A 5,902-nucleotide genomic window follows, 5' to 3' on the forward strand; every position below is an offset into this window, starting at 1 on the left:
TAAGGCAATGAAAATTTCTTGAACCCTAGAAGTGAAGGTTGCAGTGAGCCAAGATGGCGCCACTGCACTCCAGCCTGGGTGACAGACCGAGACTACGTCTTGGGGGGCGGGCGGAAGCAAGCATATTGCAAAGGATACAGATGAGAGGCACGGAGGACGAGGTATGAGGGAAGGGGTGTGGAGCTTCCATGCCCTCTCTGGGTGCTCCACCCTCCAGGAACCTCCAGGTGTTCATGCATCTGGAAGCTCACTGAACTCTTTTCTCTTGGATTTTCATGAAAGCTTTATGGGGCGGTCTTAAGGCTCACAGTCAGAAAAGACCCTGGAACGTTAGAGTGAAAGGAGGGCAGGAGAAGGTCAGATACTGCCCCTGAGGGCTAACAAGGGCTATGGGAGTCGGGAGTCAGGAGCCAGGAGCCAGGAGCCAGGAGCTGTGGACGAAAACCAATATATATCATAACACTGCGCCATCTTTTTTTTTTTTCTTTATTCGGTCTCCGTAGAGACTGTCAAAAATTGCCAATGCCGACTATATTTCAAGTCATCATGGCAGGGTATTGGGAAAAGTTTTCAATTAGCAATAATTGCGCCTCGGATAAACCTCATTGGCTACGATGCGCAAAGTTCATTTTTTTTTTTTTTTTTTTTTTTTTTGGAGTTTCGCTTTTTGTTGCCCAGCCGGGAGTGTTTTTTTTGTTTAGAGACAGGGTTTCACTGTGTTAGCCAGGATGGTCTCCATCTCCTGACCTCATGATCTGCCCACCTCGACCTCCCAAAGTACTGGGATTACAGGCGTGAGCCACTGCGCCAGCATTTTTTTTTTCTTTCTTTCTTTTTTTTTTTTTTTTTTTTTAAAAAAAGAGAGAGGGCTGGGCTTGGTGGCTCACGCCTGTAATCCAAGCACTTTGGAGGCCAAGGCGGGTGGATCACCTGAGGTCGGGAGTTCAAGACCAGCCAGACCAACATGGTGAAACCTTGTCTTTAAAAAGAAGTAAATTTTTTAAATTTAAAAAAATTTTTTTTAAATAATTAAAAAAAGAGAGAGAGAGAGAGATGGGTCTCACTATGTTGCCCAGGCTGTCTCGAACTCCTGGGCTCCCTGGGCACTGTGGCATAGCCTGTAATCTCAGCAGTTTGGGAGGTCGAGGCAAGAGAATAATTTGAGGCCAGGAGTTTGAGATCAGCCTGGGCAATATAGTGAGGCCTCATATCCGCAAAAAAACAATTTTTAATTAGCCAATGTGGTGGCAGTGCCTGTAGCCCCACCCAGCTCCTTAAAAAACGGAGGTTGCAGTGAAAGGAGATCCCGCTGCCACTGCACTCCAGCCTGGGCAAGAGCAAGAGGCCTTGTCTCAAAAAAAAAAAAAAAAAAACCAGAAACTTCTGGGCTCAAGCAATCCTCCCTCCTCGGCCTCCCAAAGTGCTGGAGTTACAGGCGTGAGTCACTGCGCCCAGTCCGTACCATCTTTTCCTTTATGTTTTGCACATTTTATACTTTGTTAGAGAAAACATCCCCTGTCCCAGTGTCATACAGCTATCTTTCCGTTTTCTTCCCAAAGTTCTATAATAGCTTGCTTGTTCCCTGTAGGTCTCTAGTTCATCTGGAATTTATTTGGAGGCCTGCTGTCAGATAGGGATCAACTTTATCTTTTCCATATGGATGGCCAATTGTCTCCAAACCAACTACCGAAGAGTCGGTGCAGCCTCCCCCACCCCCTGGGGCATTCCAAGCCCGCGCTAGCACTGGGCCACTTCTGGCCTTGAGTTTTCCGAGTCTTCCGCTCCGTGGGTCTGTCCGTCTGTCCTTGCCCGGCGGGCTTTCTCTGGGACCCGCTGCAGAGGCGCTGGTGAAACCACCACCGCCAAGAGTTATGCTCAGATGAGATATTTTGTTTTCTTCTCTCTGTGTCTCTTTTTTTTAAAAAGAGAACTCGGCCGCTTTCCAGTCCCCAGAATCCTCTGGGCTTCTTGAGAAGGCTCTGGCTCGCCCCACGCCCGCCCTCTACCCGGCCTCGGCTCAGTTTCCCTCCCCGGACCCCGCCGGGCCTCCCAGCTTCCTCTCGCTCTGGCCAGGAGGATCTCCAGCGTTCCCCAAGAGGACCCAGTAGTCTCGCCCTTTCAGGGAAGGTTTGATTGCTCCCTTTGAAGTTGGAGGGTGGGGTCGGAGCGCCTTCGTTAGCCTTGAGGCTCCCTTCCCCCGACAGAACCGCTCCTTAGAGACTGGCTGTCTTCAGAGGCTTTGCCAGGACAGGCTCTTGAGTCGTCCCAGGTGAAGCGCATGGCTTCAGAGATGAGAGTAAACCGGCTCCCAGCCACGTGAGTCTGGTAGGGCTTTAATATAGTAACTAAAGCCGGGCGCGGTGGCGCCACCTGTAGTCCCAGGCGAGAAGATTGGTTAAGCCCAGGAGTTTGAGCCCAGTCTGGGCAACATAGCGAGACCCCCATCTCTAAAAATAACAATAATAATAATTAGCCGGGAGTGGTGGCTCACGCCTGTAATCCCAGCACTCTGGGAGGCGGAGGCGGGAAGATCACTTCAGGTCGAGAGTTCCAGACCAGCCTGGACAACACGGTGAAACCCCGCCTCTACTAAGTATACAAAAATTAGTTGGACATGGTGGTGGGCACGCCTGTAATCCCAGCTACTTGGGAGGTTGAGGCAGGAGAATCGCTTGAACCCGGGAAGTGAAGGTTGCAGTAAGCCAAGACCGTGCCATTATAGTCCAGCCTGGGCAACGAGAGCGTCCGTCTCAAATAGATTTTTTTTTTTTTTTTTTTTTTGAGACGGAGTTTCGCTCTTGTTACCCAGGCTGGAGTGCAATGGCGCGATCTCGGCTCACCGCAACCTCCGCCTCCTGGGTTCAGGCAATTCTCCTGCCTCAGCCTCCCGAGTAGCTGGGATTACAGGCACGCGCCACCATGCCCAGCTAATTTTTTGTATTTTTAGTAGAGACGGGGTTTCACCATGTTGACCAGGATGGTCTCGATCTCTTGACCTCGTGATCCACCCGCCTCAGCCTCCCAAAGTGCTGAGATTACAGGCGTGAGCCTCCGCGCCCGGCTCAAATAGATTAATTAATTAATTAATAATAACAATAATAGGCCGGGTGTCTTGGCTCACACCTATAATCCCAGTACTTTGTGAGGCCAAGGTGGGCAGATCATCTGAGGTCAGGAGTTCGAGACCAGCCTGACCAACATGAAGAAACCCCGTTTCTACTAAAAATACAAAATTTGCTGGGCATGGTCGCACTTGCCTGTAGTTGCAGCTATTGGGAGGCTGAGGCAGGAGAATTGCTTGAATCCAGGGGGCAAAGGTTACAGTGAGCCAAGATTGTGCCATTGCACTCCATCCTGGACAACAAGAGTGAAACTCCATCTCAAAATAATAATAACAATAATAGTAATTAGTTCATGAACTGTTGGGAAACTGGAGAGTTAAATTCCTCCTTTTCTTGTGATTCATAACAGTGCCTTACTCAAACATATAGTCTCCCAGAAGCTGAAGGATGAGTTTAAGTTTCCCAGAAGTTGGAAAACTTTGTTCAAAGCCCAGGTTGTGGGCAAGCAGGTTAGAAAATGTGAATCTGAGTTGGAGAAGTTGCACAGCACAGTTCCTCTCGGAAGCCATCTCTTACACACTAGAGGCTCCTCTCTTCCTGGTCTTGTAGAAATGGGTTGGAAACTGAAATGCACTAGCAGAACTGACCATAGATCTCCCAGTCCTTAGCAGGATATGCTTTCCATTTCCACTGAGAACTGACCAATTGATATGGGTTAAATGAGATGATACATGAGCACCTAGCACAGTGACTGACTCATAGTAAGCACTTCACAAATATTAGCCACTGTTATTACTATTACTAGATGCAGTCGGAACTGAAGTATAGCTTGGCTGCTGCTGCAAATGAAAGATTTTTTTTTTCTTTTTGAGACAAGGTCTTGCTTGTCATCCAGGTTGGAGTGCACTTACACAATCATGGCTCACTGCAGCCTCAACCTCCTGGGTCCTGGGCTCAATTGATCCTCCCACCTCAGCCTCCTGAGAGGCTGGAACTACAGGCACATACCGCCACTTGTCTAATTTTTTTTTGAGACAGTCTCAGTCTGTCACCCAGGCTGGAATGCAGTGGCATGATCTCGGCTCACTGCAATGCCCTGCTCTCGGGTTTAAGTGATTCTCCCACCTCAGCCTCTCAAGTAGCTGGGATTACAGGCAGCAGCCACCATGCCCAGTTAATTTTGTATTTTTAGTAGAGACAAAGTTTCACCATGTTGGCCAGGCTGGTCTGGAACTCCTGACCTCAGGAGATCCACCCACCTTGTCCTCCCAATTTTTTTTCTTTGTAGAGACAGGATTTGCCCAGTCCGGTCTTGAACACCCAAGTACTTGTGATCCCACCAATTCAGTTTTAGATCGAACTTTCATGAAGTTGAACAGAAAGCCCAGGTTCATGGTCCTTCTCATAGGTTTCCCATTCAGAGCCTCAAGGTCATTTACCCAAGGCTTGATTGTTGAATACTGACTTTAATTTGCTTGCCTCCAAGTTCTCTGGTCTGGCTTATGATAATGCAGTGGGATGTGCTGTTCCATAGTCTGAGGCCTTGGTCTGCCTCTGATAATAAATGTGGCATTTGTAAACTAACAAGTTTGTTAAATGTCCAGAGCCTTTCTTGGACATCCCAGGTGGAGTAAAACATGTTCTGGGATGCACTTTCATTTCTGACGCTTCCTGAATGCCCGGCCTGCAGTATGTCAGGAGCACAGGTATCTTGTCAAGGTGAGGAGGTAGAGGTGTGAGGTGGGCAAATGAGGCTGTGGCAGGGACTGGGAAGAAGAGCAGCTAATTAGAGTTGCTTCTGGTCATGAGACTGGACTCTTATGACCCCGGGGAGTTTAACTGTCAAAATAAAGAAAAGGAAAAATTAAAACAATGAAGGCAAAGAGCCGACACTCTTTATGCGAAGGGAGTTGTAGTAAATTCATATATTAGTTGTGAAATAGAACAAAACAGGCTGTTTCTGTATCGTTTTCTCAAGGAATAGGAAAAAGAAAATAAACCTAAAAGTAATCCTGTTTGTAGATCATTTGATTATTCTATTTTTATTATGCATCTATAGTATACTGGCACACTGATATTCTTTTTCTTGATAGATTTATTTGCCATATCTGTTTCTTTTTTTTCTTTCCAACTGTTATTTTAGGTTCAGTGCAGTGGGTACATGTGCAAGTTTGCACACTGTTTTTTTTGTTTGTTTGTTTTTTAAGACACAATCTCGCTCTGTTGCCCAGGATGGAGTGCCGTGGCACGATCTCAGCTCACTGCAACTTCTGCCTCCCAGGTTCAAGCGATTCTCCTGCCTCAGCCTCCTGAGTAGCTGGGACTACAGGTGTGCGCCACCACGCCCTGCTAATTTTTGTATTTTTAGTAGAGACAGAGTTTCACCATGTTGGTCAGGCTGGGCTTGAACTCCTGACCTTGTAATCTGCCCCCCTCCCTTGGCCTTCCAAAGTGCTGGGATTATAGTTGTGAGCCACTGCACCCGGTCTGCACACTGTTTTAAGCTGGGAAAATAGAAATAGCAAATCAAAGTCTCATGGTTTTGTGAAGGTTATAAACATGCCAAAAAGCACTGAGTGTAGAAAAGGGAACTGAACTTGGGGGTGGGGTGCAGGGAGAGGCCAGAGAAATAGAAGACTTTTTGGAGGAGGTGGCACCTGGCCCAGGTCTGAAAGGTCTGGTAGGAATTAGCCAGGTGGAGAGAATGGAGGGCGATACAAATCAATAGGTGAAAACACTCAGAAAACTAATGGGCAAAGAGAATAAACAGCCAGGCATGGCGGCTCACGCCTGTCATCTCAGCACTTTGGGAAGCTAAGGTGGATGGATTGCATGTGCCC

General features: G+C 47.7%; 1 pseudogene; it reads right to left on the reverse strand.

The window, feature by feature from the left end:
• Positions 1–494: 494 nt before the first annotated feature.
• On the reverse strand, positions 495–626 carry LOC135271759 (U4 spliceosomal RNA; annotated as a pseudogene).
• Between the last annotated feature and the right edge of the window lie 5,276 nt (positions 627–5,902).

Source organism: Aotus nancymaae, unplaced genomic scaffold, assembly GCF_030222135.1.
Source record: "Aotus nancymaae isolate 86718 unplaced genomic scaffold, 86718_ANA_hifiasm-v0.15.2.pri h1tg000089l, whole genome shotgun sequence".
Taxonomy (NCBI): Eukaryota; Metazoa; Chordata; class Mammalia; order Primates; family Aotidae; genus Aotus; species Aotus nancymaae.